Genomic DNA, 17,602 nt, shown 5'->3' with positions numbered 1-17,602 from the left:
GCTGTGCGAGATGTGAGCACATTGTGCATTTGGAAGCCCAGATACTGGATTTAAATATGCAGCTGACAACACTGAGCTCAATAGACAATATGGAAAGGAGACTTCTGCTCACTGAGCAGACGCTCAATGAGATAGATGAGGGGGGGATGCTAGGTTGGAGCTGCAGGACAGTGAAGCAGTAAGCTGGGTGACAGTTAGAAGGTGGGGTAGACGGAAGAGTGCCAGGGAGGCTAGTCCTGATCTGGCACAACCCAATAAGTTTGCCAAGTTGGCAGATGAGGGGAGTGTCAGTGCAGGGGTAGCACTACTGCAGCAAGGCATGCCCTCTGAAAGCTGGAGGAGTGTCTGCTCCAGTAAGGGGAGAAATAGGAAAGCAGGGCAGGCCAGGAAGGTGCTGGTAATGGGGGACTCAATTATTAGGGGAACAGATAGGGATCGTCGAACGGTGTGCTTCCTACCTGGCGCTCGAGTCCGACACATCGCTGATCGGGTTGACAGATTACTGGGAGGGGCTGGTGAGGATCCAGCGGTCATGGTGCACATTGGCACAAATGACAAAGCTAGAGGTAGGTGGAAGGTCCTTAAGGATGATTTCAGGGAATTAGGCTGTAAGCTTAAAGCAAGGACCTCCAAGGTGGTATTTTCGGAAATACTTCCTCTACCACGTGCCACACCAGAGAGGCAACGGGAGATTAGGGAGGTTAATAAGTGGCTCAGGAATTGGTGTAGGAAGGAGGGGTTTGGGTTCCTGCAGAACTGGGCCGACTTCTCAGTTGGCTACAGGTTCTACGCTAGGGACGGGCTGCACCTCAATGGGGAGGGTGCATCTGTGCTGGGGGAAAAAATGGCTAGAAGGGTGGAGGAGTGTTTAAACTAGGAAGTGGGAGGGAAGGGTATTCATTTTATAGGAGGGGAAGACTGTGCAGATAGAGACTTGGGCACAAATAATGAAAGTGGGGGTGGCATGGAGCTGGGGTTAGAACAGTTAATAATGAAATAGAGGTACAGACATACATAAAGTGCATATATACAAATGCCAGAAGCCTCGCCAACAAAATGGAGGAATTAGAATTAATTTTGTTGGAGCATAATAATGACATGGGGATATCTGAGACATGGCTGGATGAGAGCCATGACTGGGCGGTTAATTTACAGGGCTATAGTCTGTTCAGAAATGACCGTACAAATAAGCGAGGGGGGATGTGTGTTTATATGTAAAATCATCCTTAAAACACATCCTGCGTGATAATACATGTGAATCTAATGAAAATGTAGAGTCCCTGTGGGTGGATATAAGGGGAGGGGGGAAAAATAATAAATTACTGATAGGGGTTTGTTATAAGTCTCCAAAAATAATGGAAGCAATAGAGAATATCCTCATCAAGCAAATAGATGAAGCAGCGACTCAAGGAGAAGTCATTATTATGGGGGACTTCAACTACCCTGAAATACATTGGGGAACCGAAACCTGCAGTTCCAGCAAAGGTAATGGGGTTTTGAAAACTATGAGAGACAATTACCTTTCACAACTGGTTCAGGACCCAACAAGAGGGGGGGCACTGCTAGACCTAATATTAACCAACAGGCCAGACCGCATATCAAATGTAAGGGTTGGGGGTCACTTGGGTAATAGTGATCACCAGATAATAAGTTTTCATGTATCCTTTAATAAGATGTGTCGTAGAGGGGTTACAAGGACACTAAACTTCAGGAAAGGAAATTTCCAATGGATGAGAGATTCTCTTGGTGCAATTAACTGGGAAAATATCCAGAGACATAAAAATACACAAAGAAAATGGGAGACGTTTATTAGCATCCTGAATAGGACCTGTGCACAATATATACCGTATGGGAATAAACATGTGAGAAATAGGAGGAGACCACTATGGCTAAATAGAGCTGTAAGGGGCGCAATAAGTGACAAAAAGAAAGCATTTAGAGAATTAAAGCAAGGAGGTAGTGATGAGGCATTAAATCAATACAGAAGACTAAATAAATTCTGTAAAACGCAAATCAAGGCAGCAAAGATTGAGCCAGGGAGACTCTTTGCCAGAGAAAGTAAAAATAATCCTAAAATATTATTTAACTACATACTGTAAATAGTAAGAAACTAAAAAATGATAGTGTTGGCCCTTTCAAAAATAGTCTGGGTGAAATGGTGGATGAGGAAAAAGCCAATATGCTAAATGACTTTTTTTCAACAGTATTTACACAAGAAAATCCCATGACAGATAACATGATCAGGGATAAAAAAATTCTCCATTAAATGTCACCTGCTTAACCCAGCAGGAAGTACGGCGGCGTCTAAAAATCACTAAAATTGACAAATCCCCAGGCCCGGATGGGATACACCCCCGAGTACTGCAGGAATAAAGCACAGTCATAGATAGACCATTATTTTTAATCCTTAAGGCTGTGTGCCCACGTTGCGTTTTTTTAAGCGTTTTTGATGCGTTTTTCGGGGTCAAACCGCATAAAAAACGCCTAAAAGAAGCATCCCATTCATTTTAACACATTTTGGCCTTTTCGTGCCAATGGATGCTCTTTTTACCGCTAAGGAAACGCTTAGCGGTAAAAAACGCAGCATGTTCATTAATTTCCGCTTAGGTCCGCGTTTTTGGCTATTTCCTTTAGTCCAAAAGACGTGCGGGAAAAAAACGCATCAAAAATGCGCTGCAAAAACGTGCATTTTCTGGGAAGGAGACCCGTTTCCTGAGCGTTTAAAAACGCTAATGTGGGCACATAGCCTAAAGATTCCATAATAACAGGGTCTGTACCACAGGACTGGCATATAGCAAATGTGGTGCCAATATTCAAAAAGGGGACAAAAACTGAACTTGGAAATTATAGGCCAGTGAGCTTAACCTCAACTGTGGGTAAAATCCTGGAGGGTTTTGTAAGAGATGCTATACTGGAGTATCGGAAGAATAACCTCATGACCCAATATCAACATGGATTTACATGGACCGTTCCTGTCAGACTAATCTGATAAGCTTTTATGAAGAGGTAAGTTCCGGACTGGACCAAGGAAATGCAATGGGCGTGGTGTACATGGATTTTTCAAAAGCTTTTGATAGGGTGCCACACAAAAGGTTGATACATAAAATGAGAACAATAGGGATAGGGGAAAATATGTGTAAGTGGGTTAAGAGCTGGCTCAGGGATAGGAAACAAAGGGTGGTTATTAATGGAGCACACTCAGACTGGGTCACGGTTAGCAGTGGGGTACCACAGGGGTCGGTATTGGGCCCGCTTCTTTTTAATATATTTATTAATGACCTTGTAGGGGGCATAGAGTAGAATTTCAATATTTGCAGATGACACTAAACTCTGCAGGGTAATCAATACAGAGGAAGACAATTTTATATTACAGGAGGATTTATGTAAACTAGAAGCTTGGGCTGATAAATAGCAAATGAGCTTCAATGGGGATAAATGTAAGGTCATGTGTTGTGAATTCTCTCTCTGGCTTCCCCCTGGTCATTACTGAAGATAGTGGAGCTGGTCAGATTGAGAGTTCTCTTTCTGGGCTCCCTCTGGTGGTTACTGGAGGTAGTGGAGCTGATTTGATTGACAGAAGCTTACCACCTGATATTGAGGTAGACAATTGGAGATCTGGGGTTTCTGATTGGGAGCTGACTCCCTCTATCCCTGCTATTGATTTTTTTCCTGTACCTCCTGAGGTCTGATGTATCCTGCTCTTTCCCTGCATGTTCAGCTAAAAGGTTAATTTGCTATTCTTTTTGTATTTGATCTGGTTTTGTTTATCTCTGCTTTGTGTGGGTCAACTAGCTCCGGCTGGGGCTGTGCTGAATCACCGCCCATATGTTACTGCATGTGCCAGTTTGTTTTGTCCCCTTTTATATTGATCTCTTTTTGCTTTGCTTTCAGAATATACCGGAGTGCTGATATAGTGGGGGGGGCGAAGTCATGCGACTTCAGTGTTTTTGTGCATCAGACGTGTTGGACTTTTTGCAGGGTATTTTGAGTGATTGCAGACAGAGTCTTTCCTTTCCTGTCCTGTCTAGTCAGTGTGGGCCCCATCGTTTGCTCAGTCTATTTATCTGCCTGCGTTTGTGTTTTCATCTTGTCTCACCGACAATATATGTTTGGGGGCTATCTAATCCTTTGGGGGTCTGGTCCGGGGCAGTTTAGATTTACCCTTTCTTGCTTTAGGCTTAGTTAGCTCTCCGGCTGTGCCGAGGCGTCTAGGATTATCATAGGTACGCTCCACGGCTACTGCTAGTTGTGTGGACAGGATCAGGGGTCTGCATCCGCTTAGTTACCAACCTCTTTGGTTTTCTGTGGCTTAGCCTGGCCTTCTATCCTCCTCGGTGACCCATTCATAACAGTCATGCACTTGGGTAGAACAAACAAGATGTATAATTCTGCTTAATTGTAAAACACTGGGCAAAACTGTCACTGAAAAAGACCTGGTTGTGTGGTTGAACGACAAACTCACATTTAGTGGCCAGTGTCAGGCAGCTGCTGCAAAGGCAAATAAAATAATGGGATGCATTAAAAGAGGCATAGATGCTCATGAGGAGAACATAATTTTATTTCTACATAAGTCACTAGTGCGACCACACTTAGAATACTGTGTACAGTTCCGGTCTCCGGTGTATAAGAAAGACACAGCTGAACTGGAGCGGGTGCAGAGAAGAGCGACAAAGGTTATTAGGGAACTGGGGGTCTGCAATACCAAGACAGGTTATTACACTTGGGGTTATTTAGTTTGGAAAATCGAAGGCTTAGGGGTGATGCGGGGACAGTACAAAGACATTTCTAGTGATCTTTTTACTCTTAGACCTGTGACAGGGACAAGGGGGTATCCTCTACGTCTGGAGGAAAGAAGGTTTAAGCATAATCACAGATGCGGATCCTTTACTGTAAAGCGAGCAGGCTCGGACTGGCCCACCGGAGAACCGGAGTATTCTCCGGTGGGCCCGGGCACTGACAACTGCTGGCATACTGGCCAGCAAGTGCCTAGGGCCCCCACTGCTCCAAGGGCCCCCAAGTCAGTGGGTATGGGGCCCCTGAGTCAAGGGGGCCTGCCCTGTGCCAGCTAGCAGCAGCAGGAGACAAGTTTCTGTCCCCGCTGCTAAAGCGAAATGAATATTCACGCTTCTCCACGCCTCTATGGGTGTGGAGAGGCGTGAATAGCATTCCTCTTTAATAGCGGGCAGCCCATCCCCAGCACCGCACCACACACACAGCACCGCATCACTCACACTCACACACAGCTCCACATACACACGCAGACACACAGCACACCTCACCTCCCCGCAGCCGCAGCACATCCCGGCTTCCTGCTTTTTGGGCGTTTCCTGTCTGACAGCCCAGCTGGATGACGTCATCATCCAGCGTGCTGTCTCAGAGAGAAAACTGCAGGAGAGAAAGAGGCTTCCGGGATGTGCTGCGGCTGCGGGGAGGAGAGTTGTGCTGTGTGTCTGCGTGTGTATGTGGTGCTGTGTGTGAGAGATGTGATGCGGTGCTCTCTTGTGATGAGTTGCTATGTGAGTGAGAGATGATGTGGACCGGTGCTGTGTGTGTGTGTGTGTGTGTGAGGGGGGTGGTGGGGAAGGACAATGATATTGGTGGTGGGAGGCAATGATGGATGTGATGGGCAATTATGGCAGTGGGGGAGGCAATGATGGAGGTGATGGGCAATGATATTGGTGGGGGAAGCAATGATGGAGGTGATGGGCAATGATGGCAGTGGGGGAGACAATGATGGAGGTGATGGGCAATGTTATTGGTGGGGAAAGCAATGATGGAGGTGATGGGCAATGATATTGGTGGGGGGAGGCAATGATGGCAGTGGGGAGACAATGATGGAGGTGATGGGCAATGATATTGGTGGGAGGAGGCAATAATGGAGGTGATGGGCAATGATGGTGGTGGGAGGCAATAATGGAGGTGATGGGCAATGATTGCAGTGGGAAGGCGATGGAGGTGATGGGCAATGATGGAGGTGATGGGTAATGATGGAGGTGATGGACAATGATGGAGGTAATGGGCAATGATGGAGGTGATGGACAATGATATTGGTGGTGATGCAATAATGGAGGTGATGGGCAATGATGGTGGTGGGCAATGATAGAGGTGATGGGTAATGATGGAGGTAACGGGCAATGATGGCAGTGGAGGAGACAATGATGGAGGTGGTGGGCAATATTGGTGGGGGAAGCAATGATGGAGGTAATGGGCAATATTGGTGGGGGGAGGCAATGATGGCAGTGGGGGAGACAATGATGGAGGTGATGGGCAATGATGGTGGTGGGGGAGGCAATGATGGAGGTGATGAAATGGACAATGATGGTGGGGAGGAGGCAATGATTAAGGTGATGGAATTGGGAGTGATGGGGTGGTGGGGGAGAATGATAGGGGTGGTTGGGGAGAAGGCATCGATGGAGGTGGTGAGGGGCTGCATTATACTTTATGAGGGGGCTACATTATATTCTGATGGGGACTGCATTATTAGGGGACTACATTATATTCTGGGGGGCTACATCATACTATATGAGGGGGCTACAGTATACTCTATGGGGGGCTGCATTATATTCTTTGGTGGGGCAGCATTATTCTCTCAGGGGACAGCATTATATTCTGGGGGGCTACATCATACTATATGAGGGGGCTACAGTATACTCTATGGGGGGCTGCATTACATTCTGTGGTGGGGCTGCATTATTCTCTCAGTTGACTACATTATATTCTGGGGGGGCTACATCATACTATATGAGGAGGCAGCATTATGCCCTATTAGGGGGCTACAGTATACTCTATGGGGAGGCTGCATTATATTCTGTGTTGGTGCTGCATTATACTATATGAGGGGGGCTGCATTATGCCCTATGAGGGTGCTACATTATATTCTATGGTGGGGACTGTGATATACCTTATGAGGGGGTTGCATTATATTTTGTGGGGTGCTGCATTATACCCTATGATGGAGGCTACATTATAATCTATGAGAGCGGCTACATTATATTCTATGAGGGGGCTACCCCTCTATGATTCTACCCCAACCCCTGCTACATAATTAAGACGTGTACTACCTTATATTATACCCTGATATTAGTGTGTTTTACCACACAATTGGTTGTCTTGTATTTATTTCTATGTAGCTACATAGTAGGCCCCAAGAATGATTTTCTCTGGTGGGCCCAAGGTGCTCCAGTCAGACGCTGGCAGTGAGACTATGGAACTCTCTGCCATATGATGTTGTAATGAGTGATTCCCTACTAAAATTTAAGAAAGGCCTGGATGCCTTTCTTGAAAAGTATAATATTACAGGTTATGTACACTAGTTTCCTTGATATTGTGTTGATCAGGGAGCTAGTCTGATTGCCCTATGTGTAGCCGGAAAGAATTTTTTTCCCCACTGTGAAGCTTACTGTTTGCCATATGGGTTTTTTTTGCCTTCCTCTGGATCAACATGTTAGGGCAGGTTAGGATAGGATATGGGTTGAACTAGATGGACCTAAAGTGACACTATGACACTTTTCATTCTCTACTCAACCCAAGAGTACAGGCCCCAACCACGGAGCTCTGAGCTGACGATCTGGCCAATTACTTCAAAGAAAAAATTGACCAGATCCGACAGGAAATTATCTCCCAATCACCTCATACCATGCACTGTCCTCCCTCCCCCACTGCATCTAGCTCACTCTCTGATTTTGAACCAGTCACAGAAGTAAACAGGCTCCTTGCATCTTCTCGCCCAACCACTTGCACCAGTGACCTGTTTCCGTCACATCTCCTCCAGTCCCTTTCCCCTGCTGTCACCCCTCACCTAACTAAAATATTTAACCTCTCTCTCTCTCTCTTCTGGTATCTTTCCCTCCTCATTTAAGCATGCCATCATACATCCACTACTTAAAAAACCATCCCTCGACTAAAACTGTGCCGCTAACTATAGACCTGTCTCTAATCTTCCCTTCATCTCTAAACTCCTGGAACGCCTGGTCCACTCCCGTCTTATCCGCTATCTCTTTTATAACTCTCTTCTCGACCCTTTCCAATCCGGTATCCGCTCTTTACACTCTACTGAAATTGCCCTCACTAAAGTCTCTAATGATCTACTAACAGCTAAATCAAATGGTCATTACTCCATGCTAATTCTCTTGGATCTCTCTGCAGCATTCGACATTGTGGATCATCAGCTCCTCCTCACTATGCTCCGTTCCATTGGCCTCAAGGACACGATTCTCTCCTGGTTCTCCTATCTCTCTGACCGCTCCTTTACTGTATCTTTTGCCGGTTCCTCCTCCTCTCACCTTCCCCTTACTCTTGGGGTTCCTCAAGGATCAGTCTTAGGCCCCCTCCTCTTCTCTTTGTACACTGCCCCTATTGGTCAATCAGTAGATTTGGTTTCCAGTACCATCTCTATGCTGATGACACCCAATTATACGCTTCTTCTCCTGACATCACACCAGCCTTTCTAGAAAACACCGGCGATTGTCTAAACGCTGTGTCTAACATCATGTCCTCACTATATCTGAAACTGAACCTGTCAAAGACTGAACTCCTTGTGTTTCCTCCCGCTACTAATGTACCTATACCCGACATTGCCATTTCCGTGTGTGGTTCCACTATTGCTCCCCAGCAACATGGACGCTGTCTTGGGGTCATACTTGACTCCGAGCTTTCCTTTGCCCCCCCACATTCGATCACTGGCTCGCTCTTGTCATCTGCACCTCAAAAACGTTTCTAGAATTCGACCTTTTCTTACTTTTGACTCTGCAAAAACTCTTACTGTTTCTCTTATTCATTCTCATCTCGACTATTGTAACTCTCTTCTAATCAGTCTCCCTCTTACCAAACTCTCCCCTCTCCAATCTGTCTTGAATGCTGCAGCCAGGATCATATTCCTCACCAATCGTTACACCGATGCCTCTACCTTGTGCCAGTCATTACACTGGCTACCCATCCACTCCAGAATTCAGTATAAACTTATTACCCTTATCCACAAAGCCCTCCATGGCTCAGCACCACCCTACATCTCCTCCCTTGTTTCAGTATACTACCCTACCCGCGCCCTCCGTTCTGCTGATGACCTGAGGTTAGCATCCTCAATAATCAGAACCTCCCACTCCCGTCTCCAAGACTTTACACGTGCTGCGCCAATTCTTTGGAATGCACTTCCCAGGTCAATACGATTAGTCCCCAATCCCCACAATTTTAAGCGTGCCCTGAACACGCATTTATTCAGACTGGCCTACCGCCTCAACACATTAACCTAATCTATCCCTGGGTGGCACAGTCAAAAGTTTTACCGTAACCAGGTTCCCCGCATCATGTTCCCACATGCTTTATGCATCCATTAGCCCTCTGTGTCTGTACTGTACACACTTTACATTATGGCTGGTCCAAACAATCAGGGCAATTGTTACCACCCACCTTTCGTGTCTACCTCTTTCCTCATAGACTGTAAGCTTGCGAGCAGGGCCCTCATTCCTCTTGGTATTTGTTATAATCTATGTGACTATTGTTATGCTGTAATGTCTATTGTCTGTACAAGTCCCCTCTGAAATGTAAAGTGCTGTGGAATATGTCAGCGCTATAGAAATAAAGCTTATTATAATTAAGTCTTCCTTCAACCATAAAAACTATGTTACTATATAGTGTCAGTGTACAGATAATAAACTGATCACTATAGTTTCATTATATAATAATAATAAAAATAATACATTTTATTTCTATAGCGCCGACATATTCCGCAGCACTTTACATTTCAGAGGGGATTTGTACAGACAATAGACATTACAGCGTAACAATAATCACATAGATAATAACAAATACCAAGAGGAATGAGGGCCCTGCTCGCAAGCTTACAGTCTATGAGGAAAGAGGTAGACACGAAAGGTGGGTGGTAACAGTTGCCCTGATTGTTTAGACCAGCCATAATGTTAATTGTGTAACAGTACAGACACAGAGGGCTAATGGATGCATAAAGCATGTGGGAACATGATGCGGGGAACCTGGTTATGGTAAAACTTTTGGCTGTGCCACCCAGGGATAGATTAGGTTAATGTGTTGAGGCGGTAGGCCATTCTGAACAAATGCGTTTTCAGGGCACGCTTAAAATTGTGGGGATTGGGGACTAATCGTATTGACCTGGGAAATCTTTCCAAAGAATTGGCACAGCACATGTAAAATCATGGAGACGGGAGTGGGAGGTTCTGATTATTGAGGATGCTAACCTCAGGTCATCAGCAGAACGGAGGGCGCGGGTAGGGTAGTATACTGAAACAAGGGAGATGTAGGGTGGTGCTGAGCCATGGAGGGCTTTGTGGGTGAGGGTAATAAGTTTATACTGAATTCTGGAGTGGATGGGTAGCCAGTGTAATGACTGGCACAAGGTAGAGGCATCGGTGTAACGATTGGTGAGGAATATGATCCTGGCTGCAGCATTCAAGACAGATTGGAGAGGGGAGAGTTTGGTAAGAGGGAGACTGATTAGAAGAGAGTTACAATAGTCGAGACGAGAATGAATAAGAGAAACAGTAAGAGTTTTTGCAGAGTCAAAAGTAAGAAAAGGTCGAATTCTATAAATGTTTTTGAGGTGCAGATGACAAGAGCGAGCCAGTGATTGAATGTGGGGGCAAAGGAAAGCTCAGGGTCAAGTATGACCCCAAGACAGCGGGCATGTTGCTGGGGAGTAATGGAACCACACACAGAAATGGCAATGTCGGGTATAGGTACATTTGTAGAGGGAGGAAACACAAGGAGTTCAGTCTTTGACAGGTTCAGTTTCAGATATGGTGAGGACATGATGTTAGACACAGCATTTAGACAATCGCTGGTGTTTTCTAGAAAGGCTGGCGTGATGTCAGGAGAAGAAGCGTATAATTGGGTGTCATCAGCATAGAGATGGTACTGGAAACCAAATCTGATTGTTTGACCAATAGGTGTAGAGTACAAGGAGAAGAGGAGGGAGCCTAGAACCGATCCTTGAGGAACCCCAAGAGTAAGGGGAAGGTGAGAGGAGGAGGAACCGGCAAAAGATACAGTAAAGGAGCGGTCAGAGAGATAGGAGGGAAACCAGGAGAGAACGGTGTCCTTGAGGCCAATGGAACGGAGCATAGTGAGGAGCTGATGATCCACAGTGTAGAATGCTGCAGAGAGATCCAAGAGAATTAGCATGTAGTAATCACCATTTGATTTAGCTGTTAGTAGATCATTAGAGACTTTAGTGAGGGCAGTTTCAGTAGAGTGTAAAGAGCGGAAACCAGATTGGAGAGGGTCGAGAAGAGAGTTATCAAAGATAGCGGATAAGGCGGGAGTGGACCAGGCGTTCCAGGAGTTTAGAGATGAAGGGAAGATTAGAGACAGGTCTATAGTTAGCGGCACAGTTTTGGTCGAGAGATGGTTTTTTAAGTAGTGGATGTATGATGGCATGCTTAAATGAGGAGGGAAAGATACCAGAAGAGAGAGAGGTTAAATATTTTAGTTAGGTGAGGGGTGACAGCAGGGCAAAGGGACTGGAGGAGATGTGAGGGAAATGGGTCACTGGTGCAAGTTGTTGGGCGAGAAGATGCCAGGAGCCTGCTTATTATAAACAGGATCTCGGTATTTAGTATCAGTGTACAGGAAATACAGGGATCACCGGTGACATTACTCACAGGAGATCTGTATATAGTGTCAGTGTACAGGTAATACAGGGATCACTAGTGATATTATACACAGAAGCTCTGTATATAGTGTCCGTGTATAGGTATATTGGTATATAGTGTCAGTTTATAGGTAATACAGGGATCACCAGTGATATTATACAAAGGAACTCTGTAAATAGTGTCAGTGTACAGGTAAAACAGGGATCACCAGTTATATTATACACAGGAAACATGTATATAGTGTCAGGATATAGGTAATACAGTGATCACTAGTTTCATTATAAACAGGATCTCTGTATTTAGTGTCAGTGTACAGGTAATACAGTGTTCACTGGTGACATTATACACAGGAGCTCTGTATATGGTGTCAGTGTACAGGTAATACAGGGATCACCGGTGACATTATACACAGACGCTCTGAATATAGTGTCAGTGTACAGGTAATATAGGGATTACCAGTGACATTATACACAGGAGCTCTGTATATACTGTCAGTGTATAGGTAATACAGGGATCACCAGTGACATGCTCAGGAAATCTGCATGTAGTGTCAGTGTACAGGTAATACAGGGATCACCAGTGATATTATACACAGGAGCTCTGTATATAGTGTCAGTGTACAGGTAAAACAGGGATCACCAGTGATATTATACAAAGGAACCCTGTATATAGTGTCAGTATATGCAGTATGTAATAGAGGGATCACCAATTACATTATACACAGACGCTCCATGTATAGTGTCAGTGTACAGATAATGCAGTGATCACCGGTGACGTTATACACAGAAGCTCTGGATACAGTTTCAGTGCACAGGTAATAGAGATCACCAGTGACATTATACACAGGAGATCTGTATATAGTGTCAGTGTACAGTTAATTCTGTGATCACTGGTGACATTATACACAGGAGCTCTGTACACAGTATATAGTGTATAGCGTGCGTGTACATGTAATACAGTGACTCACCAGTGACGTCTGTAGTTGAAGTCCTTCATCTTTGTTTTCCTTCAACCAGCACAGACCGCCGTCACTTCTTCCAGACAGGACTCGTCCCTGCAAAAAATAACACAAAATCATCAACATCAATAGCTGATTGCTTCCAGAGGACTTTCCCCACTCTTTCCGTGACTTCTACACTACGTCAGATGAAGAAAAGCGACTTAGTGCCGCCCTGCACAGTCACAGGACCTACCTTTGGTTCCTTCCATGGAAAACTGTTTCCTAAAAAGTAAATTATATTACAGTAATAATAATGTCCCTAATTGGACCCTAAAGAAATTATGTTCCCCACTTGTCATCATAAACTAATCTAGCATGTTCCTTATTCTGGCCCTCGAACAGAAATTAAGTCCCTCATCCTGGCCTCCTTTATTCAATAATTTCACCCAGCCTGACCCCCTATATTTTATCTTATGCCTCAGCCTGGCCCCCTGATATCCATCCCGCTTCCCCAGCTATACATACTGGCCCTCATATGTCCCTTGTCCTGCCCCATCATTTATCTCTCCTGGACGCCCATATATCCTTCCCGGTCCCTTGTCCTGGCTCCCCATATATCCATCTTGGCCCTCCATTTACAGTGGGGCAAAAAAGTATTTAGTCAGTCAGCAATAGTGCAAGTTCCACCACTTAAAAAGATGAGAGGCGTCTGTAATTTACATCATAGGTAGACCTCAACTATGGGAGACAAACTGAGAAAAAAAAAATCCAGAAAATCACATTGTCTGTTTTTGTTTCATTTTATTTGCATATTATGGTGGAAAATAAGTATTTGGTCAGAAACAAGCAATCAAGATTTCTGGCTCTCACAGACCTGTAACTTCTTCTTTAAGAGTCTCCTCTTTCCTCCACTCATTACCTGTAGTAATGGCACCTGTTTAAACTTGTTATCAGTATAAAAAGACACCTGTGCACACCCTCAAACAGTCTGACTCCAAACTCCACTATGGTGAAGACCAAAGAGCTGTCAAAGGACACCAGAAACAAAATTGTAGCCCTGCACCAGGCTGGGAAGACTGAATCTGCAATAGCCAACCAGCTTGGAGTGAAGAAATCAACGGTGGGAGCAATAATTAGAAAATGGAAGACATACAAGACCACTGATAATCTCCCTCGATCTGGTGCTCCACGCAAAATCCCACCCCGTGGGGTCAGAATGATCACAAGAACGGTGAGCAAAAATCCCAGAACCACGCGGGGGGGACCTAGTGAATGAACTGCAGAGAGCTGGGACCAATGTAACAAGGCCTACCATAAGTAACACACTACGCCACCATGGACTCAGATCCTGCAGTGCCAGACGTGTCCCACTGCTTAAGCCTGTACATGTCCGGGCTGCCTGAAGTTTGCTAGAGAGCATTTGGATGATCCAGAGGAGTTTTGGGATAATGTCCTATGGTCTGATGAAACCAAACTGGAACTGTTTGGTAGAAACACAACTTGTCGTGTTTGGAGGAAAAAGAATACTGAGTTGCATCCATCAAACACCATACCTACTGTAAAGCATGGTGGTGGAAACATCATGCTTTGGGGCTGTTTCTCTGCAAAGGGGCCAGGACGACTGATCCGGGTACATGAAAGAATGAATGGGGCCATGTATCGTGAGATTTTGAGTGCAAACCTCCTTCCATCAGCAAGGGCACTGAAGATGAAACGTGGCTGGGTCTTTCAACATGACAATGATCCAAAGCACACCACCAGGGCAACGAAGGAGTGGCTTCGTAAGAAGCATTTCAAGGTCCTGGAGTGGCCTAGCCAGTCTCCAGATCTCAACCCTATAGAAAACCTTTGGAGGGAGTTGAAAGTCCGTGTTGCCAAGCGAAAAGCCAAAAACATCACTGCTCTAGAGGAGATCTGCATGGAGGAATGGGCCAACATACCAACAACAGTGTGTGGCAACCTTGTGAAGACTTACAGAAAACGTTTGACCTCTGTCATTGCCAACAAAGGATATATCATAAAGTATTGAGATGAAATTTTGTTTCTGACCAAATACTTATTTTCCACCATAATATGCAAATAAAATGAAACAAAAACAGACAATGTGATTTTCTGGATTTTTTTTTCTCAGTTTGTCTCCCATAGTTGAGGTCTACCTATGATGTAAATTACAGACGCCTCTCATCTTTTTAAGTGGTGGAACTTGCACTATTGCTGACTGACTAAATACTTTTTTGCCCCACTGTATATGCATCCTGCCCCCCCCATATACTGTATGTTTCTTGGTCTCTTGTCCTACTCCCCCATATAGCCATACTGGCCTCACATATATGTAACCTGGCCCCCCATATATATCCATCCTGCCCCCCCCATATATATGCATCCAGGTCCCTTGTCCTGCCCCCCCCCTCATAAATCCATCTAGACCCTCCATATATATGCATCCTGGCTGTACCATATGTATGCATACTGCCCATATATCCATCCTGGTCCCTCCTCCTGCCCCTCCCCCATATATCCATCCTGGTCCCCCATACATACATTCTGGCCCCCTCATATATATCTATCCTGGCCACCCCCCATATATCCATCCTAGCCATCCCATATATGCACCCTGGCCTGCCATGTATATGCATCTTGGCCCCTCCATATACAGTATATGCATCCTGGTCCCTTGTCCTGCCCCCATCCCCCATAAATCCATCTTGGTCCCCCATATATATGCATCCTAGCTGTATAATGTATATGCATCCTAGCTCCCCATGTATCCATCCTGGTCCCATGTCCTACCCCTCCCGCATATATCCATGCTGGCCCCCGTATATGCATTATGGCCCCCTCATATAAATCCATCCTGGCCCCATTCCCCATATATCCATCCAAGCCGCCCCATATCTGCATTCTGGCCCCCTAATATATATCCATCCTCCCCCCCATAAATGCATCCTGGCCCCACATATATATATGCATATTGGTCCCTTGTCCTGCACCCCAATAAATCCATCCTGGCCCCGATATATATGCATACTGGTTCCCCCATATATCCATCCTGGTCCCTTGGCCTGCCCACCCCATATATCCATCCTGGCCCCCCATATGTATCCATCCAACCCCTTGTCCTTCCCCATATCTCCATCCGGGCCCCCCACGTGTATCCATCCGGGCCCCTCACGTATGTGCATTCATCCTGGCCCCCCCCATTATGTGCATCCATCCTGGCCCCCCTTCTGTGCATCCATCATGGACCCCCGTATGTGTATCCATCCTGCCCCCCCATTATGTGCATCCATCCTGGCCCCCCTTCTGTGCATCCATCATGGACCCCCGTATGTGTATCCATCCTGGACCCCCGTGTATATGCATCTATCCTGGCCCCCCCCGTATGTAGATCCATCCTGGCTCCCCCATATGTGCATCCATCCTGGCCCTCCGTATGTGCATCCATCCCGGCCCCCCCCGTATGTGCATCCATCCTGGCCCCCCTCCATATTTGCATCCATCTTGGCTTCCCCGTATGTGCATCCATCCTGGCCCCCCTCTTATTTGCATCCATCCTAGCTCCCCTTCTGTGCATCCATCATGGCCCCCCCGTATGTGTATCCATCCTGGCCCCCCATATATACATCTATCCTGTCCCTCCCGTATGTAGATCCATCCTGGCTCCCCCATATGTGCATCCATCCTGGCCCCACCGTATGTGCATCCATCCTGGCCCCCCCCTCCATATTTGCATCCATCCTGAACCCCCTCTCATTTGCATCCATCTTGGCTTCCCCGTATTTGTATCCATCCTGGTCCCACCGTATGTGCATCCATCCTGGCCCCCCTTTATGTGCATCTATCCTGGCCCCCCCGTATGTGCATCCAACCTGGCCCCCCTCTTATTTGCATCCATCCTAGCCCCCCTTCTGTGCATCCATCATGCCCCCCCCCATATGTGTATCCATCCTGGCCCCCCCATATATGCATCTATCCTGGCCCTCCTCCATATTTGCATCTATCCTGACCCCCTCTCTCATTTGTATCCATCTTGGCTTCCCCGTATTTGTATGCATCCTGGCCCCCCCTCTTATTTGCATCCATCCTGGCCCCCCCCCCCTTATTTGCATCCATCCTGGCCCCCCCCCTTATTTGCATCCATCCTGTCCTCCCGTATTTGCATCCATCCTGGCTCCTCCATATGTGCATCCATACTGCCCCCCACCGTACGTGCATCCATCATGGCCCCCCTGTATGTGCATCCATCATGGCCCCCCTGTATGTGCATCCATCATGGCCCCCCTGTATGTGCATCCATCATGGCCCCTCCCATATGAGAAGAAAAAAATACTGCTCTTACCTACCTGAGCTCCCGGTGCGTCCTCCTCCTCCTCTGCAAGTACGGCGCGCTCATAGTAACATGACCGCCGACATAGCAGAGGCCGGCGGTGAATGTGTGAGCACGCATGACACTGACGTCATACGCCGGAGACGACAGGCACATACTTGCCAGTATCTATTGGGACATGCGACGCAGTGGTTCAGGTAATGAACGCTGCGTGAGAGCGCCACTGCACATACGCGGCCTGCACTTTTAAAGGGCCGAGCCCCTAAAAAACGCAGACTTTTTTTTCTTCTTTTCCCCCTCTCCTTCCCACTACCACAATCCCCGGTACCCCACCAGGCCAGACCGACCCTGCATATACTGAATGTTTACGACCCTTTAATTAAGCATCATTCAGACATCTGCTTGCTGTTATTTTCACGGATAGAACATAAACGCATTATAGTCTATGGGGCTGTTCACATGTTCATGTTTTTTTGTGTCCAAGCAAAAATTATAGAGACGTGCGTTTCTTTATAAGCATCACAGATAGGAAAGTTGCAATATAAGTCTATGGCTCTGAAAAAAAAAAAAATCACAGAATCCCACTGTTTATTGTACAATACCACAACACTCAAAAAGTCCAATTGATTTACATTTATTTGAAGTAAATGCAGCAGTACGTCTGTATAACAGAAAAAGGGCCAACGTTTCGTCCACAGACCTTGGTCACAGCCT

Source organism: Dendrobates tinctorius, unplaced genomic scaffold, assembly GCF_039654945.1.
Source record: "Dendrobates tinctorius isolate UK_male_01 unplaced genomic scaffold, ASM3965494v1 ptg000123l, whole genome shotgun sequence".
Classification (NCBI taxonomy): Eukaryota; Metazoa; Chordata; class Amphibia; order Anura; family Dendrobatidae; genus Dendrobates; species Dendrobates tinctorius.
The sequence above is the reverse complement of the archived record's forward strand: the minus strand, read 5'-3'. Positions refer to the sequence as shown.